Source organism: Ochotona princeps, chromosome 5 (genome assembly GCF_030435755.1).
Source record: "Ochotona princeps isolate mOchPri1 chromosome 5, mOchPri1.hap1, whole genome shotgun sequence".
In the NCBI taxonomy this organism is placed as follows: domain Eukaryota; kingdom Metazoa; phylum Chordata; class Mammalia; order Lagomorpha; family Ochotonidae; genus Ochotona; species Ochotona princeps.
The window spans coordinates 62,978,179-63,002,185 of NC_080836.1; the positions used below are offsets into that span (position 1 = coordinate 62,978,179).

General features: G+C 34.7%; 1 protein-coding gene and 1 long non-coding RNA gene across 2 annotated transcripts in view; one reads left to right on the forward strand and one right to left on the reverse strand.

The window, feature by feature from the left end:
• The window catches only part of LOC131480311 (uncharacterized), a 61,575-nt gene extending 49,162 nt beyond the window's left edge, over nt 1-12,413 (reverse strand). Inside the window, exon 1 of the long non-coding RNA XR_009245406.1 lies at nt 12,199-12,413. This is a non-coding gene — a long non-coding RNA (uncharacterized LOC131480311). The remainder of the gene's footprint in view (nt 1-12,198) is intronic.
• ZNF804A (zinc finger protein 804A) overlaps nt 1-24,007 on the forward strand; it is a 233,484-nt gene that overhangs the window by 107,463 nt on the left and 102,014 nt on the right. The window lies entirely within an intron of this gene.

The following is a 24,007-nucleotide window of genomic DNA, read 5'->3' on the forward strand; positions in this document are numbered from 1 at the left end:
ATTGTCTGAGCACTAAAATTTTATCAAGCCAATTAAAGTCAAAAGTGTTAATATATTGCTAGACATATTGGAGTCATTAAATACTGTTGAACTCTTCCTTCAGGAATGAAATAGACTTCTACTTCAAGTACTCCTGTGAATCTCTATTATGTCTCATCATTTTTCTACTAACTCATTGTGTCTAATTTATTCTCGATGTATATAAGATATATATAAGATGCTTTCAGGTTTTATGGTTTTTATATTTATACTTTATGTCACAACAATTTTTATTTTGGTCTTTACAATAACAATGTCTCCAAGGAAAGGTATTTTAAATGTATAAATCACATGGTATGCTACGATAGCAATAATTTTCAACATGAGGGTTTCATTGAAGTTTTTTTTTTTATTTTAAGGGTGTTTAAATGCCAAATACTGTTTATATAAATAGTATTTATAAAGTCATACTAAAGTGTTTTTTTTAATAGTTAAATAGAGTGACAGGAGTTACCCTTTTTGGACATGTAAAATTTGTTCAATGCTATCTTAAATACATTATGCTTAGAATCTCATTTAGTATTTTTGTTATTGGCATTTGCAAATGAGATTTGAAAATAACTTGCTCAAGAAGATTTCAACTAGTAAATGGCAAACATGATGCTATAGCATGTACACAAAACTCAAAATTGATTCTCCATTTTGAGCTATGACATATTTTGATACTTTTAATTACAGTGAGTGGGATAACTCAAAATTTTAAATGCTAGAGCTCAACCATGCATATTATTCCTTGTTTCACAGAGAAGTTTCTAACAGAAAATAACTGTGTTGTTTTAAGCATGTAGTTGGTGCCATCAAAGTGGGAAATAAGGAAGATGCTAATATTTTGCACCTGGAATTTTTTTCTCATCTCACAATTGTGTCTCCAAAAATAGTGTTCAGTTCCATAATATATAAAAATCTGATGCATAATTATTATGATTTTCTTAATGTGACACTAAGGGAAATGCTTCTATTCTGCTGTAGAGATCTGAAAAATAACTACACAATTTCCAAAAAGAGATCTTGATGTAATTTTTCTATGAAAAAAGGAAAATAATTGTACTATGCTAATCTCATTTGCTTCTCTTTAAAAGCAAAATGATCAAAGTGACTTTTTAGCCTAATCATGAACACACTTACTCCTAAAACATATTTACTTTTACAAACTGGTAATTTATCAACTTTAGTTGATAAATTGGGTATATTTATAGCCTAGACACATGATGATATTTATTAAGGTGTGTATGTTCCACCTTGCACTACCTGGGATGGATTCCCAGCTCTGGGTACTAATTCCAGCTTCTAACCAATCAATGCATATCCTGGGAGGCAGCAGAGGCAGATCAAATAATTGTATTTTTGTTACCCGTGTGAGAGACCCATCCCATTCCTGACCATTGCAGGCATCTGGGAAGTTAAACTCAGATGTGAGTTCTCTCTCCCTTCAAGTCAAATAAAGATAATTTCTTTCTATACAACAAAACAATATGCAGTTCTTAAAAGGAAGAAAATTATTTCATTGGTAGCAACATGAGTGAACCCGGAGGATATTATGTTAAGTGAAAGTGTAGATAAAAATACAAATAATTCATTATCTCAGTTACTCCTGGGATCTAAAAATGTTCGACTTTTTTAAAAAGTCAGATATATAGAGAGAAGAGGAGAGACAGAGAGGAAAATCCTTTGTCCGGTGACTCACTCCCCAAGCGGCTGCAATGACTGGATTGAGCCAATCTGAAGCCAGGAGCCAGGAGGTTCTCAAGGCTTTGAATCATCCCTGACTCTTCCCAGTCCACAAGCAGAGAGCTGAATTGGAAGCAGGGCTGCTGGGATTAGAATCAGCGCCAGTATGGGATCCCAGTGAGTGCAAGGTGAGGATTTTAGTCGAAAGGCTACTGCACCAGGCTCTAAAAATGTTCAACTTTTGTAAAGAGAGAATACAGTAATGATCAAGAGGACCCTGCTAGACAGAAAAATTAGGACAATACTGGTTAAAATGACATTCACTGAGACAGGAGAAATAAATTCAAGGAAGTCTACTTGTCAGTCATGGTGACTACAATTCACACCAATTTATTGCATATATTAAAATTGCTAAGAGTAATGTTTTCATCTTTCACCAAAAAATTAATTATGAAAGCTAATGTGTATTTCAAACAGCTTGATGCAGCCATTTCAGAGTGGAAACATATAAAAAATGTTACATTTTGTGGGCCAGTGTTGTTATGCTATGGGTTAATCTGCCGCCTGCAAAGCCAGCATTTGATATGAGCACAATTTCATACATGGCTGCTCTGCTTTGGATCCAGCTCCCTGCTAATGCACCTGGGAAAGCACAGAATGGCCCAGATACTCAGACCTGTACTCCACTAGGAGGGAGACACAAATGAATCTACTGATTTCTGCCTGAGCTAGGACCAGCAGTTGCAGTAATTGAGGGAATGAGCCAACTGATGGAAGATCTCTTTCTCTGTCTATTCTGGTCTCTCTGTTACTCATTCAAATAAATAATTAGGTCTTTCAAATAAAATATTATATCTCTTCTCTAAATATACACAAGTTTTCAATTAAATATATAAACTATACATTTTAAAAGTAAACTATTATTTCATTGAATTAGAAAATCTTCTCAGAAGGGAATAGCTTATGCTCTCCCATAAAATATATGAATATATTCCAGAAGTGAAATAATTAAAAATAGTCCACTTGAAATGTATTCCATTATTTCAAATCACTCAGTGTATTCAATTTCATTTTTATATTTAAAAATTAAACATTTAATATGTTCAATGTTATGTCTTGCTAGCCAATTTTCTAATCCTAATTAATCTAAAAATTATGTTGCCATAAAAATCATTAAACATAAAATATTTATTCTGCTGATGGAAATGATATGCTTAATCAAATGTTGGAATATAGATTGTAGAAATCATTTTGTTACTAACACATTTTTCCTCAGCTCTCTATATTTATGTGGCACTTATTACTATAGTGTCGAGATATCTTTAAAAATGTGTCATGCCAACATAAAGCAGTATAATCTCTGGCCAAGCCTATAGAAAACCATATGGTAAACTGAGCTATTCAAAAGCAAACACAAAAAATAAATCACTTCACTTGATTAGATATGATTTGATTTTATCTCTGCCTGACAGTTCTGTATGCCCAAGTGTTTACTCTGTTATGGAAATTGGTAGCATTGGCCCTGACTCTTTATAAGAAATCAATACATAATAGCTATTATTAACATAAACTCTAATATGATTATCATTACCTATTAAATTATTAAAGAGTTTAGTTTAATAAAAAGGTTCAGCTAAATTTAGGCAATTAGTTCATGATTTGTCTCATTACTGCCTATAGATGCATTTTTCTTTAACGCATTTATAATATTTTAGCACTCTTCCTAGTTTTGTAGATTCGTAGCAACATTAAACAAAGGCATATTTTCTCTATATTCCCATCCATATACATGGGTAGTTTTTTCAGTATTAGCAACCCACTCCAGAGTGGTGCATTTGTGACAATTAATGACCAAAAACATACATCATTGTCACTTGGAACCCTTCTTTTGTAGGGATCACTTTTGGTGTCATGTATTATGTAGGTTTGGATGCATTTATAATGGCAGATTTTCACCATTGGAGTATCATATGGAGTTGTTACATTGCCCTAAAACTCTTCTATACTGTACCCATTCTTCACATCCTCTGAACTCCTTTATAATCACTATCTTTATTTTTTTTTAATTTGAGAGACAGATTTTACATAGAGATAAGGAGAAATAGAGAGGTCTTCCATCTGCTGGTTCACTCCCTAAATGGCACAATGGCTGGAGCTGAGCTGATCTGAAGTTGGGAGCCAGGAGCTTCTTTCAGGTCTCCCACACTGGTGCAGGGTCCCAAGGTTTTGGGTTGTCCTCGACTATTTTCCCAGGTCAAAAGAGGGAGCTGGATGTGAAGTGGAGCAGATAGGACATTAGCTGTCAACCATTTTGGATGCTGGCATCATAAGGTAGAGAATTAGCCTGAAGTACCACTGAAGCAACCCCATAATCACTAATCTTTTTTTACCACCTATAGAGGATAGACTCTTTAGAATGCCTTATGGTTGGAATCATGTAGTGTTTAGCCTTTTCAGATTGGCTTCTGTCACATGTCCGTTTTTACCTTGGCATCATTTTGCTAACACCTAATATTATTTTCTACATGTGTGGCAATTTGTCGGTTCACTTTCTGAAAGAGATATTATTATTTCCACTTCTGAACAAATATTAATAAAGATGATATTAGTATGGTGTTCAGATATTTGTGTGGACATAATTTTTTATTATTTTTAGGTAACTGCCAAGGATTGGATCAGAGGTAGACAATGTTTAATAAGAAACTACTAAAATATCTTACGAAGTGTTAGCACAATTTTGCACTCCGATCAGAAATTAATGAGAATTTCCATTTTTATGTGCTCCTGTCAGAACTTAGTGTTGTCAGTATTCTGGATTTCAGCCCATTCTAGTAGTAGTATAGCGATTATAAAGAGAGACATAGAATAGTGTATTTAGAATCTGTTTTCTTGACAACTTGTCATTTGGAGCATCCTTTTTAAGTCTAATGTCATGCTATTTGTTTTTCTCCTTAATTAGCTGCCTCTTAAGGTTTGTCCCATTTTAGGGGGTTGTGTTATTGGTTTTCACATTGCTCAGTTAAAGGAAATATGTGTCATTGCTTGTTTTACTGTCCTTTGTCAATCATGTTATTTTGAAGCAATTTATCCCCACTATACATTATGTTTCAAATGGTCTGTCAATTTGTTTTATAGATCAGAAATATTTACTTTTGGAGAAGTTCAGATTATTAGTTCTTTCCTGCATGGACTGTGCTTATGGTGCTTTATCTAAAATATAGTGCCAAATCCAATGTCATTTAAATTTCCCCCTATGTTTCTTTTGTTAGTTCTGTAACTTTGTGGTGTATGTGTAGATTTTTGATACGTTTTGTTGTTTTCCTAAAAGCATGTAAGTTCTGTATCCATGTTCATTTTTTGGCATGTGCCTTCAGTTATATCAACATCATTTGCTGAAAAGGCTCTGCTTTTTGTTCTTTGTCAGAGATTGGGTTACTGAAGGTATGTCTTCTGCTTTCAGAATATTTCCTTTATCTATTTACATATTCTTTCAGTAATACCACACTATCATTGTTGTAGCTTTCCAAAAAGTTGCATTTTCGGTTGTGTATTTTCCCGATTTTGTTCTCTCTTATTATGTTGACAGTTGGATTCATGCCTCTCCTTATAAACTTCAGGGTATTGTTATGCTAAAGACAGTTTATAAGATATTCACTGGGATTTTTATTAGGCATATGGATCATATTCAAAAGAGATGACATCTTCATAATACTGAGTTCCAGTATATAGGTATGGAATATCTCATGTATTAATTCTATGATTTCTTTCATCAGTATCATGTAGTTTTCATAATATAAATCTTCAGCATATTTTTGCAGATTTATTCATCAGTGTATTCTTCTGGAAGTAATATTATAAACTTTTTAAATGTCAGTATCTATTTTTTATTGCTAATATGAAGCAAATGAAGTGAATTTATTAAATTGACCTTGTTTACTGCAAACTTATTATAACTGCTTATTTGTTCTAAGAGGTTTCTTAGTGTTAGTATCCATTAACTATTTTATGTTTTCCAAGTAGATGACCAAATCAATTTGCAAGAAATAATTTTATTTCTGTTTTCAAAAATAATTTCCTTTTACATTAGCTAGGACTTCAAGTACCAACTAATGGAGTAGGGATGATAAGGTGACATCTTTGACTTCTTCCTAATGTTAGGAAAAAGCTTTCAATTTCAAATTGTTAAGTATAATGATAGTCATAGGTTTATTGTGAACATATTTTATCTAATTGAGGAAGTTTTCCCCCTATTCCTAAATTTTTGAGATGGTTTTACAGGAAGAGGGGTCAAATTTTATTAAGTGTTTTCATGTGATTCTATTGTTATTTTCATGTAATCTTCCTTCTTTAATCTGATGATGTAATGAATTATATTAGCTGGCTTTCAAGTAGATCAACCTTGCATACATGGTGCAAATGACAATTAGATGTGCTATACATTTATTTTTATTTGGTTCATTTGGTATTAATTTTGCTGAGTTTTTTGCATCCATGCTCATACAAGTTAACAGTTTGAAGCTTTATCTTATTTTTTTTGGAATTTATTTATAAGGCTGTGTTATAAAAAGAGAGAGAGAGAGATGTCATCTGTACATTGGTTAATTTCCCAAATGGCCACAATGTCTGGGTGTGAGACACAGAAACAAGGGCTTGTATCTCCAGCCAGATCTCACACATGGGGGGCAGGGACCCTGGCACTTGGGCCATTTTCTGTTTTCCCAAGCACATTAGCCAAAACCTGGATCTGAAGTAGAGCACCTGAGTCTCAAAGTGGTGCTCATATAGGATGCTGCCATTTCAGGTGGCGATTTAAGCTCTACACCAAACACCAGTTACACTCTGAAGTTTTATTGAGTTGTAATATCTTCAGATTTGGTCTCTTAGAATTAGGTAGTTAATACCCGCCCCTTCTTCTGTTGTCTATAAAGGATTGTAGAGAATAAATCATTTTTTCCCCTTAAGTGTTGTTGGGTAAAATTGAAAAGAAGCAAACATGGGCCTGGTTCTTTTTTTCTGGAGAAGTTATGGAGCATTGTTTAATTTCCTTGAGAAATACAGTCCCATTTATATTAATCTTGTGTGAAATTTAATAGATTTTATTAGCCAAAAAGTTTGATTGTTTTTTTACAAAATCTGTAAGCCTATGGTGTTCATAGCATTTCTTTATTATCCTTTTACTATATTAGATTCATAATGGTGTATCTTTGCTGATTTATTTTTTCTTTATTATTAATTATTATGTTCTTATTGCAGTTTTTAGGTATAAGGATTCCTTACCACCCCCATTTCCTCTCCTGCCATTTCCCCTAATGTTATCACAGTAATGTAGTCCTTTACTGACACTGAAAAATTTGACATTCTGATATTTAAGTGTACCATGGCATTGTAGGTACAGGCAAAACTTAAAAATCTATTATCATTCTGTCAAGGTATATTTAACCATTTGTTTGGAACCCATCCTTTTATTTTGGAGAAGAGATACATGTTACAACATATCTTTACTTTCTAGTGTACTAGTCTCCATTATGCAATTCATTTGTGGGAGTATATGTATAGATTTAGTTACCTATATATCCATTTGTTTCATATTTTGTATGTAGGTTGTGTTATATACTCTAATTAGGTCTATTTCATTCTTTATTTTCTCTTTCATTTGTGAAATTTATATATTCAGTCTCTTTTTCCATTGTTAACTGGTAGGAAGCTTATCAATTTTACTGACATCTCAGGCAGTCAGATTTTTTTCTATTTAATTCTCTCTAATTTCCTGCTTCTATTTCATTTGTTTCAGCTCTAAATTTGTTTCATTTCTTCTCTTTATTTGAAGTCAATTTATTCTTCTTTCAGTGTTTTTCTAAGGTAGAAACTGAGATGGCTTATCTTATTTATTTATTTATTTATTTTTATAAGGTTTATTTATTTTATTACAAAGTCAGATATACAGAGAGGAGGAGAGACAGAGAGGAAGATCTTCCAAATGATGATTCACTCCCCAAGTGAGCGCAATGGCCGCTGCTGTGCCGATCCAAAGCCGGGAACCAGGAACCTCTTCCGGGTCTCCCACGCAGGTGCAGGGTCCCAAAGCTTTGGGTCATCCTGGACTGCTTTCCCAGGCCACAAGCAGGGAGCTGGATGGGAAGCTGAGCTGCCGGGATTAGAACCGGCGCCCACATGGGATCCCGGGGCATTCAAGGCAAGGACTTTAGCCGCTAGGCCACGTGCTGGGCTCGAGATGGCTTATTTTAGTTTTATTTGTAATATTGTGAGTTTAATATAATAAATTTTAAATAACACTTCTTTCATTGTAACCAACAAATTGTATGTTATTATTTTTTAATTTTAAATAAAAATGTGTTTGATGTTTGCCCTGACTTGTTTAGTTGATGTGATATTTAGAACTTTGTTTTTTAATCTGTATGTATTGTTGTGTTTTCCAGTTAACTTGTGTTACCCAGCTAATCTAAAAGTAGACATTTTAAGGTTCCTCTTCTGATAATCTTGGTAAGGGTGTGTTTTGTTGCCCATACTACCTCATGTGCGATGGGGAAGAATGTGTGTTCTTTGATTTTTATACAAAGTAGTTTATAGATACTTATTGTGTTCATTTGAAAAATGATTCTGTTGAATTCAGTAATGTCCTGATAATTTCATACTTGCCAGATGTGTCTTTCTCACAGGATGATCTTGAATTCTCTAACTACTATCGTATATTCACCCATTTGTTCTTAAACTTCTGTAAGTTACTGTGTTATGTAGTTTAATTCTTTAATATCAGGTGCATTCAAAGATTGTTAAGTCATTTGCAAAAATTAATTCCTTTATCATCTGCAATGTTGTCTTTATCCCAGATGAATTTCCTTTCTCTGCAGTTTGCTCAATCTGAGGAAAAAATAGATAGATAAATAAATAAATGAATATGTATGTATATACACACATAAAATAAATATTCTTTTAAATTAACTTAGTAGTCACATTAATTAGAATAAGAAAATATCTTCTTAGATATCTCTTGTTATTTTTTGATCATTATGCAGTAATCTATATTTTTGATGATTTTGAAATGAATTCTATTACTCATTCAATAATTATTAGAACTCAGTATTTTGAGGGACATAAACTCAAACTGTGGCACATGTGTCTCGGATAAATCATAAGTGAAATTTCATTTTATATATTTTTTTCTTAAAATTGTAACTAATACATAAATGCTGTTCAGATGTTTATAAAGGATCATTACATGTGCATTGAGAAGTGTTCAGTTGGAATTGGGATAAGAATACCCATCTATTGTGTCATCTATCATTTCTTTGTGGTAAAAATATTCAAGTATTTTCTAATACTTTTAATTTTTCTCCAAGTTTTTTTTTTTATCGAAAAGACAGGGAAAGACATAAAAACCTTCCATCTGTTGGTTCACTCACCAAGTGGACAAAAGGGCTGGAGCTGAGCTGATCTGAAATCAGGAGCCTGTTCCACATCTCCCACGCAGGTGCAGGGTCCCAAGGCATTGGGCTGTCCTCCACTGCCTTTCCAGGCCACAAGCAGGGAGGTGGAAAGGAATAAGAACAGATGGGACATATATCGGGGCCCATATGGGATTCCAGTGCATGCAAGGAGAGGAATTTAGCCACTAATTTCCACGCTGGCCCATCTAATAACTTTTATTTTTATTCACTGAACATTGTTATACTAGCAGTTAACAGCCGATTTCATAATATAAAATTGACCTAGAAAATTTTGTATATGATGGAGTCCAAGGAAAAGTAACATACAAATGGATATTCCAGTTGCTCTTTCTCTATAGAGTTGTGGTCATGACTGAATTTCAAATGTTTGATAATTGAATTAAGTATTGCCCATCAGGGTAGTTCACCTGAGGATTGATTATATACTCCCTTTTTCGGCCCCCATCTGAGGACTGATTATATACTTCCTTTATTCAGGCCCCATCCTATGAACATGATACATTATTCACACAACAAACCTCATTCTCTGATCCTTCAGATGCTGGAGCTGGTTGTGTGATCCAAACCTCTGACCAAAAAAAACATTACTAGATTGTATAACATATCTCCCAATTGAAAAAAGATATTCCTACGAGGTATGAAATCTCAAAGCTTAAAAAGTTATTTCAGGTACTGAGGACAAAAACAAGATGCCTCTTGGGGCAAAAATAATTCTTTACACTACTGAAGTATTAAATGCAGATATAAATATTTCTAAATGGAAATTAAAAGCCACATGAAAAAATAGGCAATAATTGATGCTGCCTTCTGTGTTAAATTGTTAATAGTGTAAAGTCTATGACTGGTTCTACATTGTGGTAAACAAACCATTTTCTAAAAACAGTATGTTTATGAATGCATTAATAGTTTCTGTTTTGCTATTCACCTAATCAGAATTCAGTTGCCCTCTGGATAGCAAGCAACATTTTAAGAACTGTAGAGAAGCAGTATAGCTGGCATTTTGTAATTGTTTCTGATAAACGTTTTTAGATTTGTGATTTTCATGTTCACTTTAATCTCTATTGTTTATGCCATTTATGTTAAGACTTGGGTATTGATTTTTATCAGTAATTTATAAAGTGTGCTTTTTTAAAAAAGTACAACTGTTTGCACAAATGCAAAGTATTAATTTACATATCATTTAGAAATAAGTAACCTTTATTTTTAATCATTTAGTCTCAGATATCATGTGTAACTATACAGACAAGTATTTTTGCACATTCATTTCAATCATTATGATAATAAGCTTAAAGAGATAAAAGCTGTTCTGTTTCTTATTCTGCATTGTTAAACCTGTGCAAGTGTTTCAATTACCATAATTTTGAAAAAATTTTATGGCTTAAAATTCTAAGGTAATGCATTCCTTTTTTTGTGTTCAATTTCATTTTTTGTTGTATTCAGACTAGAGTACCTGACAGCTGCCTTTGAATATGTTTAGTAGGCATTTGAAAAGAGTAAAATATAGGGTAGAGATGAAAAAAACACTAGAACAAAGTTGATGCTGACAGCCTATCATGTGATAAGAAAGAATGAGATATTCTGTGTGTTTCAGGTAAAAATAGCATGAACCTGTGGGAGCTACTTTATTTTTCATGTTTTTTTTAAATATTGCATTTAATTTAACTGTTTCTCTGCTTGCTTGGTAGATGTGTGGCTAATAAATATTTAAAAACAATTATGGACTACTCACTAGTTCTTCGGATTCTAGTTGGAAAAGGCTTATACTTATCAGGTTCTGATGTTAAGTGTTTAGAAGGAGCAGATCTCAGATAGTAAGTATATTGAAAGTGAACCACACTATAAACACAAAATAGTTCCTATCATTCCTAAATTTTGATTAATGAGGTGTTACTCTGCTAATATGTCAATGATTGATTTTGAAGACTTTCTGTTTCAGTCCTTGGAATTTTTCAGTATGTATCTGCCAGCTTCTGTGTCACTATGAACTGTGGTTGACATTATATGTTTTAGTCTCATTCATTATCACCCAGGCTTGTTATGCCATATACAGAACATTCTCGCTGTGCCTCTTTCCTCTATTCAAATAAGTAAATGTAAATCTTTTCAGTCCTCCCTTATTCTGTTCACAGCATTTTAACCTACCCAGTTGTTCATGGCTACAGTCTCTTAATTATCCGTGATTCTGCTCATTAAATGTGCCCAATGATTCAGCAAGTTATATCCATTGTAATATCAGGAGATATCTGTCCCAAAAAGAAACATTGTTTTTAACTCACTTCATCATATTTAGTTATAACCCATGCTTCATTGAACCTTGATTACTTTAACATTTGTTTGATGTAAATTTGCACCACTTTGAGGGGTTTCCAATGACAGGTCTAACTATGCCTAACTGGAATTAGTTTGATTTTGTAGAAATATAATATTTTAAAGAAAGTAAAATTGAAGGTTATTAAGATGAACTCAAGTAAAGAAACTTTAACTTTTGCAGAATATCATCAGAATACATTGCATGACCTCATCGCAAAGAGTTTCCATAAATATTTTTCAAGAAAATGTTTTACAATTTTTAATTTACCTACATAAATGTAAAATATCCAAATGGAAGGGAAAATATGGGAGAATTAGAGACTTCCAAACCTCACACCCTTTAATGATTGCATTCTATGTTGTCTGTCTTCACTTACTCTTGCCATTTCTTCTGCTTATAAAATGGAAATATTGCAAACTGAAAAGAAGGTTTTGAGAAGAAATGTGACTGATTAGGCAGGGATTACAAAGGAATAACATGAAGAGAGAAGTTCAGTAATAAAAGTAGTATGTATCTACTTGGGTCTTCCTATAAATAGTGTCTGTCAATTATATACATATGCAAACACTAGTTCTGGAATAATATGATAATATTTACTATAAATAAGTATTAACATAAAACCATTAGTGCTGTAGGCATAAATACTAAAGAAAACATTTTTTTTAAATTCTAACTCATCTCCCTAGGCAGGTAAACCTGGACAAGTGGCTGTACCTTTCTGGTCTTCACATTTTTCATCTGCTGTTGGAGATTCACAGATTGTTGAAAGTACCATGGCAGTTACATCACTGTGTACTAAGTAGAGTACCATTACAAATTTAAATATTTAAAAACAATAATGAATGTTTGTGGCTCATTCTAATTCAGATGTTGCAATTCTCACTAGCAGGTAATGATTTTAGAAGGTGAGGCCTGTGCACTAATGGCTGAAAGACCTTATATCCCCTCATGAGTAGATTTAATGACCTTGTAAGAGGCAGTCTGTTCGCGTGGGACCCTGAGTAAGCAGCAAGGATGGATCTAGCAATTGAGTTTCAACAGCGATGGATCAAGAATAGAGTGGATGCAACTCGTACGGAAAACCTGCATTGAGTTTCCCACTGTCCTTGTAGGAACTGAGGGAGCTCAAGTTTTCAAATTCACAAATTGGTTAATTGAAAACATTTAAAAATACTGAATTTTCATGTAACACTCTGTATTACATATTACTATACTTGATGCATGAAAGCATCCCTAGGGTATTTTGGTTAGTTTTATATCAATATAAAACAAAATGGCATATTTAATGCCTAGCGTTTGCTCAGTATAATAGGTATGTTATACTAATGTTGATTGTACAACTATTAAATCTAATACTATAATCCTGATCTAAATCTTATGACTGGAATCATCACATGGATATATTCTCAAAAAAATTAATTTTGCTGCACTATTTGCTATGCTTATCAGCTAATGTATGCAGTATTGGAGAACCAATTACAAGATTCGTAACTATTCCAGAAACAATTACTTGTTTTAACATTTCTTTTTAAGTCAATATTCTACTGACATGTTTTTTCAAGAATTTAATTATCACTGTACCTTGGGAATCACTGAAGTTATTTTTGTGAGTTATTAAAAACAAAAGCCTAAAGTCTTATTTATATGAAAAAAGGCGTTAACCAAAGTATAAATATGACATACATTCAGACGTATTTAATTTTTCCTCTTCTTTAGGCATTACCAAATATCTAATTTTAGAATATTTAATTTACTTGGCACAGATGTGCAGCTAATGTCAGAAACAAAAATAATTACTTGGATTATAATATTTCCTGGGCAGGAATCATGTCTTACCCATATTTACTAGACTTATGCTTTGGGCAGAGTAGATAATGGAAGGTTTTATTCGATGAATATATTATACCAAGGCATGTAACACAATTATAGCATATAAAATATCAATGATATACGAATCATTCAAAACATATATTTTGTCATCTTTGTCATAAATATAAGAACCCGGACGTTATCAAATGAAAGTTTTGTTTCACTTATTTTCCTAATCAGGATTTGTTCTATTCCACAGTACAGGCTTATGAATCCCAAAGTATGTATTTTTGGTGAATTAAGCAGAAGTTTTCAGTTCATTTCAATCACAACAATGATAACTTGTGTTGCTGAAAGCTTGTCTATACAGATTCAAATCCTTCTTCTCGAATTGTGCAGAAATATGTTTTCTGAAAGCTTCAAGTTGTTTTTAAGTAACTTTCTTTAATAGGTAGTGTTTTTGAACCAGTTCGGCAATAGTATTTGTAAAGCGTTCATTTAGACTTTCAAGGAGTAGGAAAGTTCCACTGCTCAATCTTTTCTACTTGAATCTCTGAAGCATTAAATACATAGCAAACAAAGTAAAAAGGCAATTTAGGAAATAACTGATACATTTAAAATGTGTGAATATTCTCCCAATAGAAAAAAGAGCTTTCTAACACTTTTGAAACATATTTAAAATTTTTATATTTAACTTTCTGATATGAAATAACTGGATCACACTTTTATGTTGATAACCTAATATTTCTTTATCAAAAGTAAGCAGAAAAGGGAATATAAATAAATTCAAATTTAATATTTTTTCACTGTAATATTAAGCAAAACACATTTTTGCAGATAGTGTGAAGCAGTACAGATTCTGCATTTGTGTCTTGCAGTCCTGTAAGAATTCCTCAGCACAACTTGTTCTGTGACCCAAGAATGCTTCCTTAATTCACATAATCAAACTTGGGTTCCCCTTCTTTTCTACACACTGGCAAAAGCTCAGCTTTGGTAGAATCCATAGTTTCATTATAATGTTCCGACAGCACTTTTATGCTAGTCCATAAACTTAATTCACTAGAAAAATTTGTGGGTTTCATAAAAATTTATGGAATGTTTATGATTAAATAATGTGTATGATTTATGTTTCTTAAACTTTTACCTATTTATTTAGTCAAAAACCAGGGTCGTAAAGAGAGAAGAAGAAATAGATACTGACCACCCACTGGTTCACTCCCCAATGGTTGCAAAGGTCAAGGTGGATCCAGGAACTCACATGCTTTGGCAACTCTTTGCTGCTTTCCTAGGTTGATTAGCAGGGAAAAGGATTGAAAATGGAGCAGCTGAAATCTGAACCTGAGTCCATGTGGATTCAGAGGCTAAACTTGCAGCAGCACAACTTTGACTCCTGTATAATTCTGAACTAACTTATGTAACTTTTAATCATTTTTTTATCTTATATCTGACCCATGGCCATTGTTTCCATTCACATTTGTGTTAACTGTGGTTATTTATTCATAATTTCTAGGCATTCCCTGTTTCAGATATGCATTTGTAATTTTAAAATTATTTTAATGAAAGATAAAAATATTTATTCAATACCTGAAGATCAATATTTTGGGTTGAAAACCATGAGGTAAATTTTTTTTTTGCCCCTGAATTCACTTTGAAACGTATCTTATTATTCCATTTTGTATGCAATGCTGTCTTTATTTTTATATTTTACTGAGAGAATGTAGCTTCTTAATTTGAGATGTTTATCTATTTCTATTTGCTTAATTTCATCCTTCTTTCTTATGATAGAAATACATCCATAAAAAAATCCTGATACCAGCAAAAGAGAATATAATAATCTCAATGTTAAAGTAAACTGCCAATTTAATAAAGATTTAGAAAAGTTTTGAAAGATAAGGCAGTCTTAGTCTGGGAGGTTGTCTTCAAATACAAACACACACACACACACAAATTCCACGGGCCTGTGTGTTTACTTTTCTTATTCACTACACATTTAAGTTCTTCAGTTTCATATATACATATAAATCCAAGTTTGCTCTCACCATTCCCTGCTTAAATTATTACAGATACCTCAATACCAATCTTTCTGGATCCTTGAAAGATCTGTTCCTCTCAAATCAATATTCTATTCAATCAGCATTTTTTTTAACATTTATTTATTTTTACTGCAAAGTTGGATATACAGAGAGGAGGAGAGACAGAGAGGAAGATCTTCCGTCCGATGATTCACTCCCCAAGTGACCACAATGGCTGGTGCTACGTCAATCCAAGCCAGGAGCCTGGAATTTCCCCCAGGTCACCCACACGGATGCAGGGTCCCAAGGCTTTGGGCCGTCCTCAACTGCTTTCCCAGGCCACAAGCAGGGAGCTGGATGGGAAGTGGAGCTGCCGGGATTAGAACCAGCAACCATATGGGATCCCGGCAAGACAAGGAGTTTAGCAACTAGGCCACGCCCCCGGCCCAACCAGTATTTTGTAGTTGTTGTTACTGTGGTAATCTATTAAGTTAACACACATTGTTTATTTTAGCTTTTTTGTGCTGTTTTTTTCTTTTTAAAATTTTATACATAATTGGAAGATATTTTGGAAAATGACGATACTGTGTAATTAAATATTTTTTATTAAATTTATTCATTAATTACATTGTGTTGTAATTTCATAGGAACTGGGATTCTCCCCACACCCTCCCCACACCCTCCCCCCATGGTGGGTTCCACCACCCTGTTGCGTAACCATAGTTCAAGTTCAGTTGAGATTCCCCCATTGCAAGCATATGCCAAGCATAGAGTCCAGCATCTTATAGTCCAGTCAAGTCCAACTACTTATTGGGGAGACCCTCTCTGGTCTGAGGGCAGAGCCAGCAGAGTATCATCCCGGTCAAATAAAAGCACTAACATATTATTAGCAACAATTAACATTGGTATGGAATTAATTGACATAGTATTGAGCAGCCAACATGTTAAAAATAAATGCGATTTCTTAACCACATTCTGTGACCACCCCATTCACATTTCCATTTTAGTTTATATATGACATATGACATAACATCCATAACATAACATGTTATGCATAACATCATATCTTCTTAAATTAAGGCAAACATGTGGTATCTAACCCTTTGGATTGGCTCGTTTCCCTTAGCATTATGGTTTCCAGTTTGGCCCATTTGGCCACAAAGAACTGCATTTTGTTTTTTTTAATAGTTGAGTAGTATTCCATGGAGTAGATGAACCACAGCTTTCTTATCCAATCCTCTATTGATGGGCATTTTGGTTGTTTCCATGTTTTTGCAATTACTGATTGTGTGGCTATGAACATAGGAGTGCATGTTGGTTTCTCGTAAAACAGGTGTTTTGGATATATTCCTAAAAATCGACATACCGTATGATCCAGCAATTAAATATTTTTTTTAAAAAAAGATTTATTTATTTTCACTGGAAAGGCAGATTTACAGAGAGAAGGTGAGACAGAAAAAGATCTTCCATCTGCTGGTTTGCTCTCCAAATGGCCATAATGCCCAGAGCTGAGCCATTGTTAACCAGGATCCAGGAGCGCTTCTGTGTCTCCCATGTGGGTGCAGGGTCCCATGGCACTAAGGCATGTTCTGTTGTATTTCTGTCCCACAAGCAGGCAGTTGGATGGAAAGTGGAGCAACTGGGACACAAACCGGTGCCCCTATTGTATCCCAACAATTGAAAGGAAGGATTAGCCAACTGAACCATCCTGTTGGGCCCACAATCAAATGATTTTTTAAAATATTTATTTATTTTTATTGCAAAGTCAGCTAGGCTATCGCGCCGGTCCCACAATCAATTAATTTTTAAGTTGCTACTTAATGACGTTTGTTATGATTTGAAGAGTAGAATATTAAACTGCAAAACCAACTTGCTCTCAAAATAGTTTTTTTTTTAAGATTTATTCATTTTATTACAGCCAGATATACACAGAGGAGGAGAGACAGAGAGGAAGATCTTCCATCCGATGATTCACTCCCCAAGTGAACCTCAACGGCTGGTGTGCGCCGATCCGAAGCCAGGAACCTGGAACCTCTTCCGGGTCTCCCACATGGGTGCAGTGTCCCAATGCATTGGGCCGTCCTCGATTGCCTTCCCAGGCCACAAGCAGGGAGCTGGATGGGAAGTGGAACCGCCGGGATTAGAACCGGCACCCATATGGGATCCCGGGGCTTTCAAGGCAAGGACTTTAGCCGCTAGGCCACGCTGCTGGGCCCTCTCAAAATGGTTTTAAATTGGGCCCAGCAGCGTGGCCTAACGGCTTAAGACTTCACCTTGAACGCGCCAGGATCCCATATGGTCGCCGGTTCTAATCCTGGCCGACCCGCTTCCCATCCAGCACCCTGCTTGTGGCCTGGGAAAGCAGTTGAGGACGCCCCAGAGTACTGGGATCCTGCACCCACGTGGGAGACCTGGAAGAAGTTCCAGGCTCCTTGCTCCGGATCGACATAGCACTGGCCGTTGCGTCTCACTTGGGGAGTGAATCATCGGATGGAAGATCTTCCTCTCTGTCTCTCCTCCTCTCTGTATATCTGACTTTGTAATGAAAATAAAATAAATCTTTAAAATAGTCTTAAATTGTGTAAGAAAATGATCTTTGCATGCATGCTTGTATTTGTCATGAGTTTCACAGTGATTATGTGTAGGAGTGGAAAAAAGAACCAGATAAATCTAACAAATCTGCCACAAGGAGAATGAATTTGAAAATCCCTATACAGTATGAGTTTTATGTAAGCCTTTTTCTCTTGAGGTTTTCCTCACATTCTTAAATAAAAATACAAGAACTTGGGAAACTTTTGGAATATTCTTCCTGAGTATCTTTTTCTTATTGCTTGGCTCTATTTCAAACATTATAAAACCTGGAAGCTTAATTAACAAATTTCAAAAATCACCATGGGGCCCAGCGCAGCAGCCTAGCAGCTCAAGTCCTTGCCTTGAATGCACCGGGATTCTAATTGGCCATCAGTTCTAATCCCGGCTGCCCCACTTCGATCCAGCTTGCTGCTTGTGGCCAGGGAAAACAGTCAAGGACAGCCCAAGGCCTTGTGACCCTGCACCTACATGAGAGACCCAGACGAGGGTCCAAGCTCCTGGCTTCAGGTTGGCCCAGCTCTGGCTGTTTTGGCCGCTTGGGGAGTGAACCATCAGGCGAAAGATCATCCTCTCTGTCTCTCCTACTCTCTGTATGTCTGACTCTCCAATAAAAATAAATAAATCTTTAAAAATCACCATGATTCACTTTAGTAAGACTATGGGAAATTTTGATATATATATTTTTCATATTACCACATATTTCTGAGAATTCTTAAAGAAGCAATTACATCAGTCAAGCATTTCACTTTCATTTATGATTGGTTTTATGATATGAGGGATGAAATTAACATGAATTGAATAAACAATTACAATAATGTTTAAACATTTTGAGTACTGGAAAAATATCATTGTTTACAAAAACCATTTAAAAGTATTTTAAAGTAAATTTGGCATATATAAATCATCACCAATAGTACTTATTATGCATACATTACTGTTAAGTCTTCTAATACAAATATACTGTTTAATTATTCCAACATTCATATAAAATAGATACTACTACTAATGAAATATTTCAAAGGAAATAATGCATAAAAATCTGATATAAATTCCCAAAGTTTCTCAATTTGTAAATGTAATACTTGATTTTCAAACATGTTATACCCCTATAAATTTAATCTTACAAATTATGGTTATTTATGAAATATTAAACATGATCATATTATTCACATAAACTGAATTTTGAAAAATTTTACATTCAACTATATATCTGTGTTAATAAATATATATGGGTTATTCAATGTGTTTTATATATATAATATATAACTTAAATATTATCTACCCATTGTGTTTATGAGCCAAAAGTCAGAGTGATTATATTCATAAATTAAAAAATACAATTATGTAATATCCAGATTTATAAACATCAGAAAATAAAAATTGTTTACTTTTCTGCATCTCTTCTTTGTATTTTCATTGAATTTCTAACATATGCAATCTTCTCAAACTTATTTACATTTTTTAATATTTTTGTTGTTAAATGATACAGTTCTATAGGTTGTGGAATTTCGCTTCTTCCCCTCCCCAAGTCTCCCACCCCCCCATCCCCTATGCTATTACAATAGTATAGTTCTTCATCAACCGTCACAGGTCCATCGTTGTGGGCATGGAAATTGGCGGAGTCCAGCATCCTCTTGTCAATATATATTGAACAGTTTCATCGGGTTCTGTCTTTGATCTGGATGTAGAGATGTATACTGTATTGTGTGTTGACATCTGGATATGATAGTCTCCATTACACAGTTACTATGTCTCCTCTGCAATGTAAAGCCACAAAAATAAAATCAGCAACAGGAATAAAAATAGAAATTTACAACTCCGTGAAGTTAAATAACATACTATTGAATGACTAATATGTCACTGAAGAAACAAAGAATAGAATCAAGAACATTTTTAAAGAAAATGATTCTACTAAGATCTAAGAGTCAGTGACAAATTTAATATGAGAAAAAATAGTTTAGAAGAATTGAAAATAGAAGCAAATAGATCAAAATCCATGAGATATAGTTTCCATTGATCTTTGTGGTTGAGATCTGTCTTCTGTAGGCAGCAGATAAATGTTTTTTAATCCAGTCTACTAATCCAAGATGTTTGGTTGATGGGTTTAAGTCATTTACATTCAGGGTTAGTATGAATAGATGGTTATTTGGTCCTGTCATTTTAGCAATGATTTATTCATTGATTTAGTCTTCTGTTATTATTTTCCTGGGATGTTATTCACATGTGCCTTTGGTTTTGTTTGGTGCTATTCTTGTCTCCTTCAAAAGAACATCTTTAAGTATCACTTGCGGGGCAGGTCTCAGTTTTTCTTTATTGTGGAAGAGTTGTATTTCCTTTTCAAAGACAAAGGAGTGCTTTGCTGGGTACATTATTCTGGACCGAAACGTTTTTCTTCTCAGAATCTGGAATATGCCACTCAATTCTCTTCTGGCCTGTAGAGTTTCCTTTGAGAGGTCAGCTGTGAGTCTAATTGCCATTCTTCTATATGTCAATTGATTTTTTTCACATGCACATTTAAGGATATTTTCCTTGTGTTCAATTGAAGAGAGCTTGATTATCACGTGTCGTGGTGAAGATCACTTTTGGTCAACCCTGTTGGGAGTTCTGTGCCCCTCCTGGATGTTGTTTCCCAATTTTTTCTCCAGATTGGGGGAATTTTCCTTAATTATTTTATTAAATACATTTTTAAACCCAGCTTTATTTCTGCACCATCTGCAATTCCCATAACTCTTATTTTGCCTTTTAATAGTGTCCCTTAATTCTTGGATACATTTCTTAGCTTGACTCAGTTCCTGTTGTAGCTTCTTGATTGTTTCAGCATTATGGCAAGAAATATCTTCCAATTATAAGATTCTTTCTTCTGTCTTATTTATTCTGTTATGGAGACTTTCCATTATATTTTTAATGTGCTGCATTGTGTCCTTCATTTCTAATAATTCTGCTTGATTTTGTTTCAGTATTGCTATTTCCTATGTAAGATATTCTTTGAACTCCTGCATGTGCTTCTTATTGTTGATAAGAAACTTTAAAACAAATGTTTTGAATTCTTTATTACCTACCTATTTTCTTGATGTCTTCCTCACTTAACTCTGAGGTTGGCAAAGTTTTTTGCTCCTTTGTAATGCAGTCTTCAATAATATTCACTGTGCCTCTGTTTCCTCTTTTGCTCTTGGTCATTGTACTTTTGGTTAGCTGATTGTTCTCCTTAGGGCAGGTTTCTAAGCTATGTCACCAATTCGATTTTACTTGTTACAGTTGGTACACAGTTCTTGTTTGCAGTCACTTGTGCCACTCTCTCCAGTGAGTTTCAGGTCTGGACTCTTATGTTGGTCTTCCACCATGGTCTCCTGGGTCATCGCTCTACCTCCTGTGAACCTGTGCTGTGACTGCACCATTGTTTGAACAGCCTTTCTCCCACTCCTGTTTTGAGCCATTTCCAGGATTAGGGAGATGCTAGGTGTCCTAAATAACTATGTTGTTGATGGCACTGATCTTGCTGGAACCTGCTGGTTGTTATGTCTGAGGGTCACCTGAACTTATTTTGACCTGTAGAATCCCAAAATTGGTATTATTTACAACGTGGGACCAGTGCAATGCACTGAGTTCAGCGAGATCACTCCCCACTCATTACATACACAGCTCACTGTTGTCTCTCCAGTTTCCAAAGCCTTGCCACATCATACAAAATGGTGCCTGTTATGCCACTTTTGGAATTCTGGTTCTGGCTATCCTTTAGGCCTAGGGCATACCCAGACCTGATTTAGGTGGAAGGGAACCTATAGGATGCCACATCGGTGCAGTGCACTGAGCTAGAAATGAGTTTGCTCCAAGCTCAGTACATGTGCAGTCTTATCTCACAGCTGTTGCCTCCCTACACAAAGTGGTGCCTGATTTGGCTCTGATAGGTGCCTGGGCTGTGAAATCCACCCTGTTCCTCCACTGCCTGTTTGGGGCATACTGCCTTGTCTCTGAACCTAGTGGAATCAAATAAATCAGTATGATGAGCAATTCTCTGCTCAGCTCTCAGTGAACTCTGCTTTCCACCTGGCTGCTGATAGAGCTCCAACCACTGGTGAAGCTTGGTTTAATGATTGCTGATTGCCACTGGGGTATCTGGTCACTGCAACACCACACCACTGCCTTCCTGTGTCTACCAGCCTCCAGGTATCCCTCTGCCTTTGGTCTGTCCTCTTCTATCTCCTGGAATGTGCCCTCTCTGTTTTACCCTGGCCAATGATTCTCCATCTGTTTAAAAGTGTCCATTTTGATTCTCCCTCAAACTTATTTTAAATTGTATATACTCAAACACACCTACCCATATTATTGTGTATTTACATTACTCTGTATAATATGTATATTCTTCTCTCTTTGCTATATATTATTATCTAACATATAATATTTATATTGTGACTGATATGCAAGAAATATCTAAGCTATGTGTCTTTCATATAACATTTCTGCATATTAAATTTAAAGTATACATAACACAACATATAATTGTCATAATGATCTCTATGTATTGTTAGGTGTGATAACTTTAATTAATATAAAAATATGGGCCCAATGTGTAAACCTGATACTATACATGTATTTATAAAACAGATTAGAAACAAAGCACATTAAATATACTGCATCTTGGATTTAATTCTTCCACAAAAAAATAGGATATTAATGGAACTTGAAGAAGTTCAAAGAAAGTCTGTAATTTATTTAATAGTCACACTAATTTGTTAGGTTTCTCAATGGTATCATGATTTATGAATGTAATGTTAGGGAATATTTGTGATGGATAGGTTGGTATCTTGCATACTTTCTTTGAATCTATTCAGTATGTATCAAATTAGTCAAAAATCGCTTTTAGCAGAAAATTATATCAATCTGATTGTATTCAGGGAAAATAGAAGATATCCATTATTAAGTTTTTTTTAAACATTCTTTTTGATTGTGACAGTGTTCTTCAAAAATATTCATAAAAATATGTGTATTTTATTTCCACCAAAATAAGTTTATCTCTTTTTTTTCTTTTTTTTCTTTTTTTTAAAGATTTATTTATTTTAATTACAAAGTCAGATATACAGAGAGGAGGAGACACAGAGAGGAAGATCTTCCATCCGATGATTCACTCCCCAAGTGAGCCGCAACGGCCAGTGCTGCGCTGATCCGAAGCCGGGAACCTGGAACCTCTTCCGGGTCTCCCACATGGGTGCAGGGTCCCAATGCATTGGGCCGTCCTTGACTGCTTTCCCAGGCCACAAGCAGAGAGCTGGTTGGGAAGTGGAGCTGCCGGGATTAGAACCGGCACCCATATGGGATCCCGGGGCATTCAAGATGAGGACTCAGCCACTAGGCTATGCTGCCGGGCCCTAAAATAAGTTTATCTCTTAAAAAATCAATGGGAGTTGTATTTCTGCATATTAACAAAATGAGATACATGAATGTAACATATAAATGTGTATGTACATATTTAGATAACAAAACTAAATTAAATTTCACATGATTTTACTGAAAAACAATCTACTAGGGTGAACTTTGTGTCATAGCTGCTTGAAAGTCCATATTCCAGACTGGAGATCTGGCCAGAGTCCCAGCTGCTCTACTTCTGGTCCAGCATCCATGTAAAGCACCCAAAGATGGCACATGATTAAACTAGTATTCCTGGCTTTCACTTTTACCTTCCCAAGCCTTGGTGGTTGTGTACATTTGAGGAATAAACCAGTTGATAGAAATTCTCTCTCTTCATTGTCTTTCCAACTCTGTCTGTTGCTCTGCATTTTAAAAAGATAAAGAAATAAATAGTATTTGAAAAAGAGTTAATTTTTGAACTGTGCCTCTATTGGCAAGAGATTTAGAAAGACTTAATGCATGGTTAAGGCAGAAATGAAAGAGCATAATATGTGAACTCTGAGGTAGTACGTCTTATTCTTGCCCAATATATGATAACAATTTTAAGAGCAAATTTGCCAAAGATATCTCAAAGCCATAATTATCTCTGTTGCTCTAACGAAGAGTCACTCTTTTGAGCATTGCCTGTGTTTGGCTGCAGGCTGGGAAGAAAGATGCCTAGTATTACAATCTATTTGCGTGAACGCTAGAGCCACTGAGAGCGGGGG